The following is a 19,452-nucleotide window of genomic DNA, read 5'->3' as shown; positions in this document are numbered from 1 at the left end:
CTGGTCACACCCCCCGCCACTCCCTTCCCCCTTAGAGCTTATTGCTACCCACCTCCGCTCAGCCATATCCCAGTAACCCCACCCCTGTGCTTAATACCGAGCCTACTCCCCGCATACCGCCACCTAGCCCCCGTAAATAAAGTTCCCCGTCTCCTCAGATACCCCTATGCTCCCTCACCTCTAACCCAAAAACCGGCTCCCAGCCCGCAACACCCTAAAACAATGCCCAGAGCTCTCAAAAACCCACCCCCCCCGCTACTTCCCCTGATAAGCCACCCACCTAACCCCTCAACCGTCACATCCAATCACCAGCCCAAACCCCCCCCCCCCCCCCTGCAACCCCCTCTCACTCGGTTATCCTAAAATACCCCACGACTAAAATAAATCCTAGATCTCCCCTCCTATACCCCTTCTCCCAACTTTCCTAACCCACAGAGGCTACGTCCTGCCTCGCCTTCAACCCCAAGAAAACACAATTGTCCCTAAACTCCTCACCCCTATGCCCCCCACCTAGAGCCTTATCCCGGCTCCCGCGCCACCTGCTCATTGGACCAAAACTAACTAACATCCACACCCCCCCTCCGCTACTATAGCCCACCGAGCCGAAACAAATCTAACCCCTCTACTCAGGCCCTCATCCCTTTGACTGTCCCTAACGGCCTCCCCGCCCTTGAAGCCCCCCCCGGAGCCTTATCCCGACTCCCCACCCATACCCTTCCCTCATAAATCATGCCCCCCATCCAGTTTTATCCCCTCCATGCTCACCCATGTGCCTCCAAAATCCCCCGTTAACCCCCTTCCCTGAAAATGGCCTCCACATTCCCCGATGCCTTTTTGTTTCATTTTACCGCCCAAATCTGCGATAACTCAGTGGCACTCACCTGCGTCCACGCCGCCGGTCCCGCTCCTCAACGATCTCCGTCTGCCTCTTCCAGCGCCCGGTTCCTCCTGACGCCGTCCACCAATGACGTCAGCCACCGGCGCCGTGTTAGGCCGCGACTCAGCCCCTACACTTATTAACCCCTAATCTGCCGTCCGCACGCCGCAGCCAGCTACATTATAGCAATGTACTGCCCCACCTCCTCCTCGACGACCTCTCCCGCCATCTGGCATCACCGCTGCATCCGCTAGCCGCCCAGGTCCCGCGCTCCCTCTTCTGGACCTGGCGGCGTCAATCTCCGGACTCAGGCGCTCCGGTGGCCGCGACCTCCTGGCTGGCCGTCCTCTGGACCCGCTCCTCGCCGACTCCTCCTGTGGAACACCGACTGCCGCCGCACCTCCACTCAGCCGCTCCCGGATCCATTCTTCGCCGTTCTGCCTGGCGACCGCCAGCAACTCAGCAACTCAGACAGCAGGGCTTCCATCCGCTCCAGGTAAGTCACAGGTGAGTAAAAACTTCCCCCTTCCGTGCTGCTCACAACTCTGCAACTGTCAACTGTCAGCAGGGGAGGAGTATTTATCTCCTCCTATCACCCTCCACCCCCACAGCGGAGCCTACCATCGCTCCCATAAAGTGGGGGTCAAATAGCCCTTTCTCCATGCGTCCTCCGGGCTAGACTTTCTTATCTTTTCTGCTGAAACACATTTTTATTAACAGATTGAGCCCTCCCAACATTTGTGACTAGGTAGAACTCAATAGGTTGAGGGGGCTGTTACTGTTTTGTTGGCGGGGCTGTTAGGAGGGGCGGGTCATGGGTAGGTGGGATCATGCACATGTGTGGGCGGTCCATGGGTGTGGTTAGATTGTCTGTGGACGGGGCTAAGAGAAATTCTGCAAATCAGGACTTATAGCTGTCTCAAAAGGACAGAGGCCGAGCTCAGAATTAGGGACCGTCAGGTTTTTTTCATCCCCAGGCTCCTACTAATAAAGAAAGTGGTGGGTGCATTTTGACCATTTAAAAACAATTGCAACAAACAGATGCTAATCTGTTCTAATAATATTCAGACTCTGCTGACATGATAATCTATAAGATTAATGTAATAACGTGTTTACTGTCCCTTTAAGTGATTGCAATGAGGATGCTACTTTCAGCATTATCCTTTTTAACCCCTTCCTGACGGTACTTATTTGATACAACAAATAAGTAAAAAATTTAAATCTCAATGATGGGATTGGGTCGGTGCTCTATGAAGCTTAGGCACGCCCTCTGGCCCGGGATCCCAGTTAGGAAACCATTATGGCTTCAGTACAGCAGAACTGCTAAGACGTTTCATGCCGTTCCTAGCGGCGCTAAAGCCAAGTGTGGTTAGGACGGCATGGAATGTCCTAACAGGAAGGGGTTAAGCTGTATGACCAGCACTTGCTACGGGGGAATGTGGGTACATAGAACCTACTGGCAACATATGATTGGAGAGTCACAAGTGCACAGATACATGTGTAACAGTAGGACATTATCGTGACAACAAATAAATGTATAATTACTGCAAGTTTTATTAATTTCCTGTTTCATTTGTACGTCTCTTTAACAGACTAAGGCCTAGATTTGGAGTTTGGCGGTAGCCGTGAAAACCAGCGTTAGAGGCTCCTAACGCTGGTTTTAGGCTACCGCCGGTATTTGGAGTCAGTCAAAAAAGGGTCTAACGCTCACTTTTCAGCCGCGACTTTTCCATACCGCAGATCCCCTTACGTCAATTGCGTATCCTATCTTTTCAATGGGATCTTTCTAACTCCGGTATTTAGAGTCGTGTCTGAAGTGAGCGTTAGAAATCTAACGACAAAACTCCAGCCGCAGAAAAAAGTCAGTAGTTAAGAGCTTTCTGGGCTAACGCCGGTTCATAAAGCTCTTAACTACTGTGCCCTAAAGTACACTAACACCCATAAACTACCTATGTACCCCTAAACCGAGGTCCCCCCACATCGCCGACACTCGATTAAATTTTTTTAACCCCTAATCTGCCGACCGCCACCTACGTTATCCTTATGTACCCCTAATCTGCTGCCCCTAACACCGCCGACCCCTATATTATATTTATTAACCCCTAACCTGCCCCCCACAACGTCGCCGCCACCTACCTACAATAATTAACCCCTAATCTGCCGACCGCAAATAGCCGCCACCTACATTATAGCTATGTACCCCTAATCTGCTGCCCCTAACACCGCCGACCCCTATATTATATTTATTAACCCCTAATCTGCCCTCCCTAACATCGCCGACACCTAACTTCAATTATTAACCCCTAATCTGCCGACCAAATCTCGCCGCTATTCTAATAAATGTATTAACCCCTAAAGCTAAGTCTAACCCTAACACTAACACCCCCTAAGTTAAATATAATTTAAATCTAACAAAATTAATTAACTCTTATTAAATAAATTATTCCTATTTAAAGCTAAATACTTACCTGTAAAATAAATCCTAATATAGCTACAATATAAATTATAATTATATTATAGCTATTTTAGGATTAATATTTATTTTACAGGTAACTTTGTATTTATTTTAACCAGGTACAATAGCTATTAAATAGTTAAGAACTATTTAATAGCTAAAATAGTTAAAATAATTACAAAATTACCTGTAAAATAAATCCTAACCTAAGTTACAATTAAACCTAACACTACACTATCAATAAATTAATTAAATACAATACCTACAATTACCTACAATTAAACCTAACACTACACTATCAATAAATTAATTAAATACAATACCTACAAATAACTACAATGAAATAAACTAACTAAAGTACAAAATTACCAGTAAAATAAATCCTAACCTAAGTTACAATTAAACCTAACACTACACTATCAATAAATAAATTAAATACAAATACCTACAAATAAATACAAATAAATACACTAACTAAAGTACAAAAAATAAAAAAAGAACTAAGTTACAAAAAATAAAAAAAATAATTTACAAACATTATAAAAATATTACAACAATTTTAAGCTAATTACACCTACTCTAAGCCCCCTAATAAAATAACAAAGCCCCCCAAAATAAAAAATGCCCTACCCTATTCTAAATTACAAAAGTTCAAAGCTCTTTTACCTTACCAGCCCTGAACAGGGCCCTTTGCGGGGGCATGCCCCAAAGAATTCAGCTCTTTTGCCTGTAAAAAAAAAAAACATACACTACCCCCCCCCCCCAACATTACAACCCACCACCCACATACCCCTAATCTAACCCAAACCCCCCTTAAATAAACCTAACACTAAGCCCCTGAAGATCTTCCTACCTTATCTTCACCTCACCGGGTATCACCGATCGGTCCTGGCTCCAAAATCTTCATCTAAGCCCAAGCGGGGGCTAGACATCCATCATCCGACGGCTGAAGAAGTCCAGAAGAGGCTCCAAAGTCTTCATCCTATCCGGGAAGAAGAGTAGATCCGGACCGGCAACCATCATCTTCCAAGCAGCATCTTCTATCTTCATCCGATGAGGACCGGCTCCATCTTGAAGACCTCCACCGCGGACCCATCTTCATCCTCCGACGTCCAACTGAAGAATGACGGTTCCTTTAAGGGACGTCATCCAAGATGGATTCTATCAGCCAATCGGAATTAAGGTAGGAAAATTCTGATTGGCTGATGGAATCAGCCAATCAGAATCAAGTTCAATCCGATTGGCTAATCCGATCAGCCAATCAGATTGAGCTCGCATTCTATTGGCTGATCGGAACAGCCAATAGAATGCGAGCTCAATCTGATTGGCTGATTGGATTAGCCAATCGGATTGAACTTGATTCTGATTGGCTGATTCCATCAGCCAATCAGAATTTTCCTACCTATTTAATAGCTATTGTACCTGGTTAAAATAAATACAAAGTTACCTGTAAAATAAATATTAATCCTAAAATAGCTATAATATAATTATAATTTATATTGTAGATATATTAGGATTTATTTTACAGGTAAGTATTTAGCTTTAAATAGGAATAATTTATTTAATAAGAGTTAATTAATTTCGTTAGATTTAAATTATATTTAACTTAGGGGGTGTTAGTGTTAGGGTTAGACTTAGCTTTAGGGGATAATACATTTATTAGAATAGCGGTGAGCTCCAGTCGGCAGATTAGGGGTTAATGTTTGAAGTTAGGTGTCGGCGATGTTAGGGAGGGGCAGGATTAGGGTTTAATACTATTTATTATAGGGTTAGTGAGGCGGATTAGGGGTTAATAACTTTATTATAATAGCAGTGCGGTCCGCTCGGCAGATTAGGGGTTAATAAGTGTAGGCAGGTGGAGGCGACGTTGTGGGGGGCAGATTAGGGGTTAATAAATATAATATAGGGGTCGGCGGTGTTAGGGGCAGCAGATTAGGGGTACATAGGGATAATGTAAGTAGCAGCGGTTTACGGAGCGGCAGATTAGGGGTTAATAATAATATGCAGGGGTCAGCGATAGCGGGGACGGCAGATTAGGGGTTAATAAGTGTAAGGTTAGGGGTGTTTAGACTCGGGGTACATGTTAGAGTGTTAGGTGCAGACGTTGGAAGTGTTTCCCCATAGACAACAATGGGGCTGCGTTAGGAGCTGAACGCGGCTTTTTTGCAGGTGTTAGTTTTTTTTTCAGCTCAAACAGCCCCATTGTTTCCTATGGGGGAATCGTGCACGAGCACGTTTTTGAGGCTGGCCGCGTCCGTAAGCAACTCTGGTATCGAGAGTTGAAGTTGCGTTAAATATGCTCTACGCTCCTTTTTTGGAGCCTAACGCAGCCATTCTGTGGACTCTCAATACCAGAGTTATTTTAAAGGTGCGGCCAGAAAAAAGCCAGCGTTAGCTACGCGGGTCGTTACCGACAAAACTCTAAATCTAGCCGTGAGTTTCTTGCCAGGTTTAATCTTGTAGGACTCAGTGTGACCTTGGGAAAATACTTTTCACCCATTATTGATCTGTTAATTTATAAATATAACAAAAAATCTGTCACCTACACTCAAACAATGTTAATGTTGTTTATTAAGGTGTTTTATAGCTTAGAGCACTGTTTTACAAACTTGTCCTTGGGTCTCCCTAACAGGTCATATTTTCAGGATTACCTTGGGTGAGAGCAGGTTATAAAACCATGGTTACTAATCAGCTGATTATTTCACCTGTGTAAGGGAAGTCTGAGGACAGGTTTGAAAACCAGTGCTTTAGATCAGGGGTTTTCCCATAATGTTACGTTATTTTTTCTCTGTAATATTTCTTTTTAGTTTTAATTTGGGGAATTAACATCTGATCGAGTGGTCACACACAGACCTCCCAAGAGCTGATTATGTTCAACCAAAAGAGAACTTCACTCACGTTTCAATTAGCTCCTTAATACTCCTGTGTTAAATGCAAGTTACTGCTCAAGACAACAAACACAACAGTCTTTGAGCAATTTCAACCTCAGTGCCTTTCTTCTACCTACATCTGCCGCTTGCCTTATTCCACCATGATAAGGCAAGTGTCATTGTCAGTTCCTAAACACTGTGCTATGTTTGCTAAGTCAGCTGCTGCTTGTAGTTTCTTTTGGATAGTACAAAGTGTAGTTGCTCCCACGCTTCCCCTTATACGCTCTAGAGCAGTGTTTTTCAACCAGTGTGCCATGAGAGATCCTCAGGTGTGCCGCGGCAGACTGACAACAGTGCGGGGGTGTTTGTGAATGAATGTCAATATGTCATGTATAGTTTGTAGGAGGCATGGCATGACAGCACAGTACAGTGTGTATGTATATATATATATACACATATATACACATATATATATATATATATATATATATATATATATATACATATACATACACTGTATATATATATATATATCCTGTATTAGGCTACGTGTGATTTTGTAAAATTTTGGGATGGTGGTGTGCCACAGGATTTTTTAATGTAAAAAAGTGTGCCACGGCAAAAAAAAGGTTGCAAATCACTGCTCTAGAGCCCCCTGGGAGCCCGTCTCACACTTTGAAAACCAGTAGTTTAAATCATTCATGTTATTTTGTGGGGTTCTATCACCACCTAGTGGTACGTCTAGGTATACATTTCAACAAAGAATACCAAGAGAATGAAGATAATTAGATAATAGAACTAAATTGGAATGTTGATTAAAATGTAATGTTTTCTCTGAATCATTAAAACTTAAATTGTGCCTTTACTGCCACAGTTACAATTGTGATCTGATAGCAGTTCAATGTAGACTGTTAAACTGCTATGTTTACATTAGACAACTACCAGTCAGAAAATGTTCCAATGATATATGGTAGCACCTAAATAGTAGCGGTGCAAGAAAGGGAGTCTATAGAAATATATAGTCTGAGCTGTGCCTCTCTTATTGTATGCACCACACATTTGTCAAAGTGTAAAAAACAGAGATGGACATAAGGAATTCAAAAGGAAAAGAAAAAGTCTGTATTTGTTGTAAATACTGTGTATTAAATTATGACAGTGTGATAGATGCAACACATTACTATTTATCTGTATAAAGTAGATTTCCTGTATTTACTATCACTTTTTAACTATTGCTTTTTCATATACAATAGATTTTTAGAGTAGAACGCCCCTTTAACAGCTTTCAGGCTACTCAGTAAATTGATTTTTTTGTTCATAATAGAACAACAAATTATACACAGGATTTTACAATTTGTGAGCAGCCCAGGGATATTCCATTTGAATTCCCTCTTTGTTTACCTTTTTTCTTTGCTGAGTCCAGAGCAGTAGAGAATCTATAGTAGTGCTGAGGGGCTGTTGCAATGCACCTAATTTCTTTTCTATAGCACCCTCAGACTTAAAAGAAATCCAGTTGCTTTGAATCTGCAAGCTAGTGCCTTATTGCCCAGTGCTTTGTCCAGAGCAAGGACAGAGATAACTGAAGGGAGGTTAATTTTTTTTTATATAGGAATATGTGGTACGCCCCAAACAACCTTTTCTTGTGCACCACATCATTTTGGGGCAAAGATCAACTCCTGGGCCAGAATGAAAGAATTTCCTCAAATGTGTAGCTTGTAGCAGGGTCATGAAAGTGTATCACTTAAAGCACTGGTTTTCAAACCTGTCCTCAGGCCCCATTTTGAGGATATCTGAACTAGTGCACAGGTGAAATAATCAGCTAATTAGTAAGTGGTTATTTTACCTGCTCTCATCCAAGGTAATCCAGAAAACCTGGCCTGTTCGGGAGGTCAGAGGACAGGTTTGAAAACCAGTGACTTAAAGGGACATGAAACCCACATTTTTTCTTCCATCATTCAGGTAGAGCAAACAGTTTTAAACAACTTTCCAATTTACTTACTAGTATCAATGTTGCTGCATTCTCTTGGTATCCTTTATTAAAGAAGCAGCAATGCACTACTGGGAGGTAGCTGAACAATGCGGTAAGCCAATGATTAGAGGCATATATGTGCAGTTGCCAATCAGCAGCTAGCTCCCTGCATACCTAGGTATGATTTTTAACAACGGATACCAAGCTAAAGGAGAAAATTATATAATAAAAGTACATTGGAAAGTTTTTTTAAATTTGTTATTTTCTTTCTGAACCATGAAAGACATTTTTTAAGTTTCATGTCGCATTAAGTATGGCTTGTGCACTGCAGTCTCACTGGAAGCAGCAGAAACATAATCACAGTTTACAGAGGCAAATTATAGGAAAAGTGGGCTCAATAATGAAAGAAATATTGGATACTTCTTACTATAAATGTATTAAACATTGTATGTGGATATGATTTTGGATTACTGTCTCTTTAAGTGTAGAAGCTAAAATGGTGGACTGTATGTGATCACATGATCCTATACTGAGGAAATCCCCTATAGAAGAACTTACAGAGGAAGGAAACCTAGCGAGAATGTTAATACCAGAGCTAAAGAGAACAGCAGTAGCAATCCCTGAAGACAACAGATCTCCGATGTGTCAACCGTTTTATTATGCTACCCTGTGCACGTGCACACACCTTGTGACGGGAGAATCACAGAACAAGAGAGCAGGTTGGACAGAAGAAGCAACTTCTGTATAGAAAGTAGAGTTCATTAATTTCTGTGTTATTTTTTTTTACTTATCTCAGGCTCCCTAGAGAGTCCAAAAAGCAAAGCAAGATCTTCAAATTGCTGCAAATTACCTAAACTTGTTAATTGATTTGCAGGACTTTGAACAAAACTTAGGTTCCTGAAGTTGCTTTTTCTTAATTAAAGGGACAGTCTACACTAAAATTGTTATTGTTTAAAAATATAGATAATGCCTTTACTACCCATTCCCCCAGCTTTGCACAACCAACACAGTTATATTAATATACTTTATAACATTTAAACCTCTAAATTTCTGCCTGTTTCTAAGCCACTATAGACAGCCTCTTAATCACATGCTTTTTTATTTGCTTTTCACAACAGGAGACTGCTAGTTTGTGAGGGCCATATAGATAACATTGTGCTCATGCCTGTGGAGTTATTTAAGAGTCAGCACAACATGTGATCAGGGGACTGTCAGAAGATGCTTAGATACAAGGTAATCACAGAGGATTATCTATCTTTTTAATAAATAACAATTTTGGAGTAAACGTTCCCTTTAATTGAAGTTGCTTTTAGGCCTCTGTAGGAAGTGTGGGACAAGCATTCATTTTGTACAGAAGCAAGCGGTGTGCAATACTCATTTAACCCCCTTACCTTTAGGTTACAGGGCTTGCTGTTCCCGCCTCTTTGTTAGTGATTGTTTATCCAACACCCAGTGCGCTGCCCCTTGTGCGGGTGGTCTGCCTATTGGCAGTGGGAAGTTGGGGGGAGCGTTGCCTATCATGACAGCCAGAGGAAAATGTCAGTTGTGACAATGAGGGTTCAAGTGCAAACTGTAAAGCCGTAACCTCCCCCCCCTTGCTGTGCCATAGCAGAGCCGTCAATCACCTAGAAAGGCAGTGATTTATGTGTCCTTGGTATTATAACATTAATGTTACCGCAGGCTGAAGTAGCAGATTGTACAGCTCAATACCAGGCACCTGCTCGTGATAAATACATAAGGAGCCATCTCAGACACACATGAAGCAGATCATAGGGTGGGTTTTATGCCCCACTGGATATTGTACCCATAAGTCCTCTTCTGAACCTTCCTGGTTGAAGGCCAAAAAAAGGTCAAACTGTTGAGAACAATTCCAGATAAGTTCTTAGACATAAATGTCTGTAAATGAATCCAAACGTGAAAAAAGATAAATCTCTATTTGCTAAATATCTTGACATAAAATCAAAGTCAATTTCCTATTAAAAAAACCCCCACAAATACAAAGTTCCAGACGAGTGTTCTTTATGCAATAAGGAAGCAGTTTCAAAATATTTTCAGTTTCTATTACAACAGTGTGCGCAGAAAGTATTGCAGTTTCCATTTTGGAAAAGGGCAAATGTCTGTAAATACCATTTAGAGAAGAAGTTCTAGAGAACAAGGTGCGCACACAACACTAAAACAGGGGCCATATTGAAAATTGTATTTTTACTCCTGTGCACGTTGTTAAAGGGACAAAAAACACAAAAAATGTTTTTTCATGATTCAGATAGAACATATAAGTTCAAACACTTTTCCAATGTACTTCTATTATATAATTTGTTTTGTTTTCTTGGTGTCCTTTGTTTAAAAGGATACCTAGGTAGTCTAAGGAACTGTTGATTGGCTCATCGGGTGTTTAGCTAGCTCCCTGTAGTGCATTGCTGCCTCTTCAACAAAGCATACCATGAGAAGGAAACAAATTAAATAATAGAAGTAAATTGGAAAGTTGTTTAAAATTGCTGCTCTGTCTGAATCATGAAAGAAAAATGATGGGTTTCATGGCCTTTAAAGGACCAGAATTAAAGGGATATGAAACCCATTTTTTTTTTTTCATGATTCAGACAGAGCAGCAATTTTAATCAACTTTCTAATTTACTCCTATTATCAATGTTTCTTTATTCTCTTGGCGTCTTTATTTGAAGAGGAGGAATGTAAAGCTTAGGAGCCAGCCCATTTTTGGTTCAGCCCCTGAGTTGCACTTGCTGATTGGTGGCTAAATGTATCATGGGGAAACTTTTTCTGTGTTTTGGAATCGAGTTTTAAACAAATGATCATTTAAAATCAGCTAGCAGCTTTGGTTCCTGATTTAAGGCTGTGACACACTGCAAGCGATGCGGCGCAAGGTGATGCAGCTGCTTCGCACCGCGTCGCATCGCTTCTGAAGTTCAATTATTTCATCTCTGAGTGCTCAGCTACGCGACTTGACGCAGCAGAGTGCTCAGAGATGAAAAGGCAGGACACACTGAGCGCGCACAGCTGCATCTACGCGCTGCGCACCGCTCCGCTTGCAGTGTGTCACAGCCTTCATACTGACGCACGCAAACAGCCACAATAAACCTCTTTTTGCTTGTGCATCACTGTTAGCACGCCACTCGTAATCTGGCCCTGAGTGACCACATGATTTTTTAAGTGAGTAATAGAAAAAGAAGACAATGCCAAGCCTGTGGCCTCTAATCCTATTTTAATAATTGTTTGTCAATGTTCCAGGCCAGAGAATTGGCAGCAGAGAGTAATAAAGACCCCTAAGTGCTGCAGACCACAGACCACAAACGCACTCACACAGTATTTTGTTTAATCCTCATGTCACAGGAAAACCACTTAACTGTTAAGATTCATGCAGCTGGGGAGCAGTTGTGTCTGCAACGTACTTGACCTGGGAGTTGCAACAGCATTTTCCACACTAAATACTCTACATGATTGCACCATATTGGCACACATCAGCATTCATGCAAACATAACGGCACATATCTAAGTATTCATCGTTTAATTATAAAAAAGGGGACTTGTTTTTATCAGAGCTCTGTTATAAACTATTCTTTTTTTTTCCTGCACACTGTACCTCCCAGTATAAACCACATACTTGGAAAAACTTTTTCTATTATTCACTTTAAAAATGATGTGATCACTCTATGAGCTTTGGATGAAATTACAGCTGCAATATGTAAAATCACAGCTGTACATTTCATCCAAAACAAAAATAACATTGAGAAAAAAAATGCAAACTTTCAATAGTTTCCAGATAAATAATTAATGCTACTTGTGTTGTTATTATTCAGTCGTGATATACCTTGCCCAAGAAATCTTCTTTATAAAGTACCACAATGCTCAGACGTCCTTATCTTTTGCATCAGAGCTGCCAGTCTATGGTTTCTTTCTTACTGCAAAGCAGGGGCATAACTATATCTTGCCGGGCCCCAGGGCAAACGCTGCGACCGGGACCCCGATTTCAACAATGCCTTTTCTGGCTATTTGAAATCAACAGAATTTGAGCAACATCCACAGATGATGAAGAGGAGCTGATTCTCTGTTATTGTGAGTTGCCCTTCCCTCTTGGTTAGTCCACACCATAAAGATATGCCCTTGTGCAGCCTTCTACTGTTAAGACAATTTGGGAAACCCTGTCACCATATTTGTAATGGCAAATCCATACACTTTTCTTACACTGTGGTTCTTTCTATGCAGGGGCAAATAGAGAGGCCAGATATGATGCACGTGGAGCCCAGGTACCTCTTTAGCAAATCCAATACTGATTGCAGGGCCAGATGGGCCCCCTAGAGCTGTGGGCTCTTATTTAAACTGAGACCTCTGATACCCCTCTAGTTAGATCGCTATATAAATTGCAGTGTGTTCACAGGGTATAAAAGTGCTGTGGAAGTTCTGCAAGTATACACCTGAGGCTAAAGGTATATTCAGTCTGTTTAATTGCTGCTAATTTGTTTTATATGCCAGAACAAGTGTAAACACATTATCCCCTAAGGTTACTGATCCCCAGCACAGAAGCTAATTATGTTACCTAAACGACTGAAAGGCATTTTTTTTAACCTTTAATTATTTCTGTATGAAATCTAACATGTTACTATTAAAAAAAAAAAATCTAAAAATATTTAATGCTTTGAGCCTTTTAAATTCCATCAGAGATGAGCAACTCTATTTCCTGAGCTATTTAGATGATTGACAGGTCATTTAGTAGTTTTACATCATGTACAAAACGTGCTGTTACACAATTATTCACAAAGGTTAAATGTGTTTATAAGCAAACTCTCTATATAAATAACTTTGCTGCACATTTTTTGTTTTTAAGCTTTATGTAAGGCCGCCCCTCTTTCTGCATCTTAGCTTGTTTTATGTGATCCAGTAACTGACCAATGACTATTCTGACCATAATTTGCGACTGGGATGCTGTTGTTTCCTGGCTAGTTCTGGGGCCCCATCCGATATGCAGCGTCGCCCGCAAAAGCCGGCGACGCCGGTTTTTGCGCAGGTTTGGTATCCTATATACAGTGCCGCATATAAATGCGGCACGTATATTTTACCCGTCATACTTAGTTTTTTTTCCCCATAGACTAACATATAAAACCCACGCAATTTGGTATCCAATATCCAGTGCAAGGCCTTACGTGGCGAAAATGGAGAAAACTTACTCCATTTTCACCTCGCCATAAAAAGCAGCCGTAGCAGGGAGTATGGGAGCACCGTAACTCCCTAAAATGCCTACAAAAAAAAAACCTAACAGCTAACGCATGCACAATGTCTATCTACCTGTTAACCGTAATCCCCCCACCGCAATACCTAAAAAAAAAAAACATAATTTATGCTTACCTGATAAATTTATTTCTCTTGTAGTGTATCCAGTCCACGGATCATCCATTACTTATGGAATATATTCTCCTTCCCAACAGGAAGCTGCAAGAGTCCACCCACAGCAAAGCTGCTATATAGCTCCTCCCCTAACTGCCATATTCAGTCATTCGACCGAAAACATGCAGAGAAAGGAAAAACCATAGGGTGCAGTGGTGACTGTAGTTCAAATGAAAAAATTACCTGCCTTAAAGTGACAGGGCGGGCCGTGGACTGGATACACTACAAGAGAAATAAATTTATCAGGTAAGCATAAATTATGTTTTCTCTTGTTAAGTGTATCCAGTCCACGGATCATCCATTACTTATGGAATACCAATACCAAAGCTAAAGTACACGGATGATGGGAGGGACAAGGCAGGTACTTAAACGGAAGTTACCACTGCCTGTAAAAAACCCTTTCTCCCAAAAATAGCCTCCGAAGAAGCAAGGTATCAAATTTGTTAAATTTGAAAAGTATGAAGCGCAGACCAAGACTCCGTCTTGTAAATCTGTTCAACAGAAGCCACATTTAAAAAAGGCCCAAGTGAAAACCACAGCTCTAGTAGAATGAGCTGTAATCCCTTCAGGAGGCTGCTGTCCAGCAGTCTCATAAGCTAAATGAATTATGCTTTTTAACCAAAAAGACAGAGAGGCTGCTGAAGTCTTTTGACCTCTCCTCTGTCCAGAATAGACAACAAACAAGGTGAACGTTTGATGAAAACTGTAGTAGCTTGTAAGTAAAACTTTAAAGCACAAACCACGTCCAATATTGTGTAATAGACGTTCCTTCTTTGAGGAAGGATTAGGATACAAGCATGGAACAACTATCTCTTGAGTGATGTACTTGTTAGATACCACCTTAGGAAAAAACCCAGGTTGGTACGCAGGACTACCTTATCCGTACGAAGGACTAGATAAGGAGAATCACATTGTAACACAGATAACTTGGAGACTCTACGAGTCGAGGAATTAGCCACCCAAAAGGAACTTTCCAAGATAAAGATTGATATCTATGGAACAAAAAAGGTTCAAACGGAACTTCTTGAAGAACCTTAAGAATCAGGTTTAAGCTCCATGGCGGAGCAACAGTTTTAAACACAGGCTTGGATCTAACCAAAGCCTGACCAAATGCTCTGAACGTCTAGAATACCTGCCAGACGCTTGTGCAAAAAAATAGACAGAGTAAAAATCTGTCCCCTTTTAAGGAATTAGCTGACAACCCCTTTTCTCAAAAACATCTTGGAGAAAAGATAATATCCTGGGAATCCAGACTTTACTCCATGAGTAACCCTTGGATTCATAACAATCAGATATTTACACCATATCTATGTTCAATTTTCCTAGAGACAGGCTTTCATGTCTGTATTAAGGTATCAATGACTGACTCGGAGAAGCCATGCTTTGATAACATCAAGCGTTCAGTCTCCAGGCAGTCCATCTCAGATTGATTCTATTTAGATGGTTGAAAGGACCCTGAGGTAGAGGGACCTGTCTCAGAAGCAGAGACTGTGATGGAAAGGATGACATGTCCACCAGATCTGCATACCAGGTCCTGCGTGGCTACGCAGGCGCTGTCAAAAACACCAAAGCCCTCTCCTGCTTGGTCTTGACCTCCGGAGGAAATCCCACTCCCCCGGAAGAAAAGTCTGACGACTTAGAAAATCCACCTCCCAGTTCTCAACACCTGGGATATGGATAGCTGATAGACAAGAGTGAGTCTCTGTCCAGTGAATTATTGTAAGACTTCTAACATCGCTAGGGAACTTCTGTTCCCCCTTGATGGCTGATGTAAGCCACAGTCGTGTATATTGTCCGACTGAGTATGATGTACCTCAGAGTTGCTAACTGAGGCCAAGTCTGAAGAGCATGGAATATCACTCCCAGTTCCAGAATATTTATTAGAAGGAGGGTCTCCTCCTAAGTCCACTATCCCTGAGCCTTCAGGGAGTTCCAGACTGCATCCCAACCTAAAAGGCTGGCATCTATTGTAACAATTGTCCCATCTGACCTGCGGAAGGTCATACCCTTGGACAGATGGACCCGACATAGTCACCAGAGAAGAGAATCTCTGGTCTCTTGGTCCAGGTTTAACAGGGGGACAAATCTGTGTAATCCCCGTTCCTCTGACTGAGCATGCATAGTTGCAGCGGTCTGAAATGTAGACGTGCAAACGGTACTATGTCCCTTGCCGCTACCATTAAGCCGATTTCATTCATGTACTGAGCCACCGAAGGGCGCGGATGGGATGAAAAAAAAAAAAAAAAAAAACACGGCAGAAATTTAGAAACTTTGACAACCTGGACTCCGTCAGGTAAATTTTCATTTCTACAGAATCTATCAGAGTCCCTAGGAGGGAAACCCTTGAGATTGGGGATAGAGAACTCTTTCCTTGTTCACTTTCCACCCATGTGATCTCAGAAATGCCAGTACTACGTCCGTATGAGACTGGGCAATTTGGATGTTTGACGCCTGTATCAGGATGTCGTCTAAATAAGGGGCCACTTCTATGCCCCGACCGCCAAAGCGACCCCAGAACCTCCATAAAGATTCTTGGGGCTGTAGATATCCCAAAGGAAAGAGCTACAAACTGGTAATGCCTGTCTAGAAAGGCAAACCTGAAAAACGATGGTGATCTTTATGCATCACAATGTGAGGATAAGCATCCTTCAAATCCATTGTAGTCCTCTATTGACTCTCCTGGATCATAGTTAAGATGGTACGAATAGTTTCCATCTTAAATGACGGAATTCTGAGGAATTTGTTTAAGATCTTTAGATCCAAAATAGGTCTGAAGGTTCCCTCTCCTTGGGAACCACAAACAGATTTGAGTAAAAACTCTGTCCCTGTTCCTCTCTTGGAACTGGATGGATCTCGTACACAATGTAAGAATGCCTCCTTCTTTATCTGGTTTGCAGATAATTGTGAAAGGCGAAATCTCCCCTTTTTTTGGGGGGGAATCTTTGAAATCCAGAAGATATCTCTGGGATATAAATTCCAATGCCTAGGGATCCTGGGCATCTCTTGCCCACGCCTGGGCGAAGAATGAAAGTCTGCCCCCTATAGGATCCGTTACCGGATAGGGGTCCGTTCCTTCATGCTGCCTTAGAGGCAGCAGCAGGCTCCTTGGCCTGCTTATCTTTGTTCCAGGTCCGATTGTCTCCAGACCCGCCTTGGACTGAGCAAAAATTCCCTCTTGTTTTGCCTTAGAGGAAGAGGATGCCACACCTGCCCTGAAGTTTTTAAAAGGCACGAAAATTAGACTTTTTTTTTTTTTTTTTTTTTTTGGCCCTTGATTTGGACCTATCCTGAGGAAGGGCATGACCTTTTCCTCCAGTGATATAAGCAATAATCTCCTTCAAACCAGGCCCGAATAGGGTCTGCCCCTTGAAGGGAAGTTAAGTAGCTTATTTATTAAAGTCACGACAGCTGACCATGATATAAGCCATAGCGCTCTGCGCGCCAGTATAGTAAAAAACAGAATTCTTACCCGTTAGTCTAGTCAAATGAACAAGGCATCAGAAAACAAAGGAATTGGCTAGCATAAGCTTGTCAAATATATTCATCCAATGGAGTCGCTTAACTGTAAAGCCTCATCAAGAGACTCAACCCAGAACGCCGCAGCAGCAGTGACAGAAGCAATGTATGCAAGGGGCTGCAGGATAAAACCCTGTTGAATAAACATTTTTTATCCATTGGATCTAAAAAGCACAACTGTCCTCGTCAGAGGTAGTGGTACGGTTAGCTAGAGTAGAAACTCTTCTCTCCACCTTAGGAACTGTCTGCCAGAAGTCCCGTGTGGTGGTAACTATTAGAAAACATTCTTCTAAAAAATAGGAGGGGAAGAGAACGGCACACCTGGTCTATCCCATTCCTTATTAAAAAATTTTTAGTAAACCTCTTTAGGTATTGGAAAAACATCAGTACACACCGGCACTGCATATTATTTATCCAGTCTACACAATTTCTCTGGCCCTGCGATTGTACACATTCATTCAGAGCAGCCAAAGCCTCCCTGAGCAACAAGTGGAGGTTCTCAAGCATAAATTTTAAACGTAGAAATATCAGAATCAGGTTAAATCATCTTCCCTGAGTCAAAAAAAAAAAATCACCCACAGACTAAGCATATTGTGAGGTAGTATCATACATGGTTCTAAAAGCGTCTGTATGCTCTGTATCTACCCCCAGAGCTAACTGCTTTCCTTTAATTTCAGGTAGTCTGACTAATACTGCTGCCAGAATATTATTCACCACCTTTGCCATGTCTTGTAAAATAAACGCTATGGGCGCCCTTGATGTACTTGGCGCCATTTGAGCGTGAGTCCCTGAAGCGGGAGTCGAAGGGTCTGACACGTGGGGAGAGTTAGTCGGCATAACTTTCCCCTCGACAGAATCCCCTGGTAAAAGAAACGCTATGGGTGCCCTTGATGTACTTGGCGCCATTTGAGCGTGAGTCCCTAAAGCGGGAGTCAAAAGGTCTGACACGTGGGGAGAGTTAGTCGGCATAACTACCCCCACGACAGAATCCTCTGGTGATAATGTTTTTAAAAACAAAAAATGATCTTTATTGTTTAACATGAAATCAGTACATCTGGTACACATTCTAAGATGGGGTTCCACCATGGCTTTAAAACATAATGAACACAGAGCTTCCTCTATGTCAGACATGTTAGAACAGACTAATAATGAGACTAGTAAGCTTGGAAAACACTTTAAATCAAGTTAACAAGCAAATATATAAAACGTTACTGTGCCTTTAAGAGAAACAAATTTTGTCAAAATTTGAAAAACAGTGAAAAAAAGGCAGTAAAACAAACGAAATTTTTACAGTACATGTAATAAGGTAACAGAGCATTGCACCCACTTGCAAATGGATGATTAACCCCTTAATGCAAAAAACAGATCAAAAAAATGACATAGACGTTTTTAAAAACAGACACAACAAACTGCCACAGCCAACAGTGGGAAGCTTCAGTTAACTGTTTCTATGCAAAATTTAAGCCAGCCATGTGGAAAAAACTTAGGCCCCAATAAGTTTTATCACCAAACATATGTTAAAAAACTATTAAACATGCCAGCAAACGTTTTAAAACACATTTTTACAAGAGTATGTATCTCTATTAATAAGCCTGATACCAGTCGCTATCGCTGCATTTAAGGCTTTACTTACATTACTTCGGTATCAGCAGTATTTTCTTAGTCAATTCCATTCCTAGAAAAATATTTTACTGCACATACCTTATCTGCAGGAAAACCTGCACGCCATTCCCCCTCTGAAGTACCTCACTCCTCAGAATGTGTGAGAACAGCAAATGGATCTTAGTTACGTCTGCTAAGATCATAGAAAAACGCAGGCAGATTCTTCTTCCAAATACTGCCTGAGATAAACAGCACACTCCGGTGCCATTTAAAAATAACAAACTTTTGATTGAAGAATAAACTAAGTAGAAAGCACCACAGACTCTCACGACCTCCTATCTATGTTGAGGCTTGCAAGAGAATGACTGAATATGGCAGTTAGGGGAGGAGCTATATAGCAGCTTTGCTGTGGGTGGACTCTTGCAGCTTCCTGTTGGGAAGGAGAATATATTCCATAAGTAATGGATGATCCGTGGACTGGATACACTTAACAAGAGAAAAGTGTTTAACCCCTAAACCGCCGCTCCCGGACCCCGCCGCCACTAAATAAAGTGTTTAACCCCTAAACCGCCACGCCCGGACCCCGCCGCCACCTACATTAAATTTATTAACCCCTAATCTGACCCCCCTACACCGCCGCCACCTACATTAAATTTATTAACCCCTAATCTGACCCCCCTACACCGCCGCCACCTACATTAAATATATTACCCCCTAAACCTAAGCCTAACCCTAACACCCCCTAACTTAATTATTATTTAAATGAATATAA

At 41.8% G+C, this 19,452-nt stretch overlaps 1 protein-coding gene across 1 annotated transcript in view; it reads right to left on the bottom strand.

Moving 5' to 3' along the window:
• LOC128638278 (uncharacterized) overlaps positions 1-9,698 on the bottom strand; it is a 332,607-nt gene extending 322,909 nt beyond the window's left edge. The window contains exon 1 of the mRNA XM_053690147.1: positions 9,560-9,698. The gene's annotated coding sequence lies outside the window, so the exon portion shown is untranslated. The remainder of the gene's footprint in view (positions 1-9,559) is intronic.
• Positions 9,699-19,452: the final 9,754 nt, after the last annotated feature.

This window comes from Bombina bombina, chromosome 8 (genome assembly GCF_027579735.1).
Source record: "Bombina bombina isolate aBomBom1 chromosome 8, aBomBom1.pri, whole genome shotgun sequence".
Taxonomy (NCBI): domain Eukaryota; kingdom Metazoa; phylum Chordata; class Amphibia; order Anura; family Bombinatoridae; genus Bombina; species Bombina bombina.
This window is presented reverse-complemented; position numbering and strand designations above follow the sequence as displayed.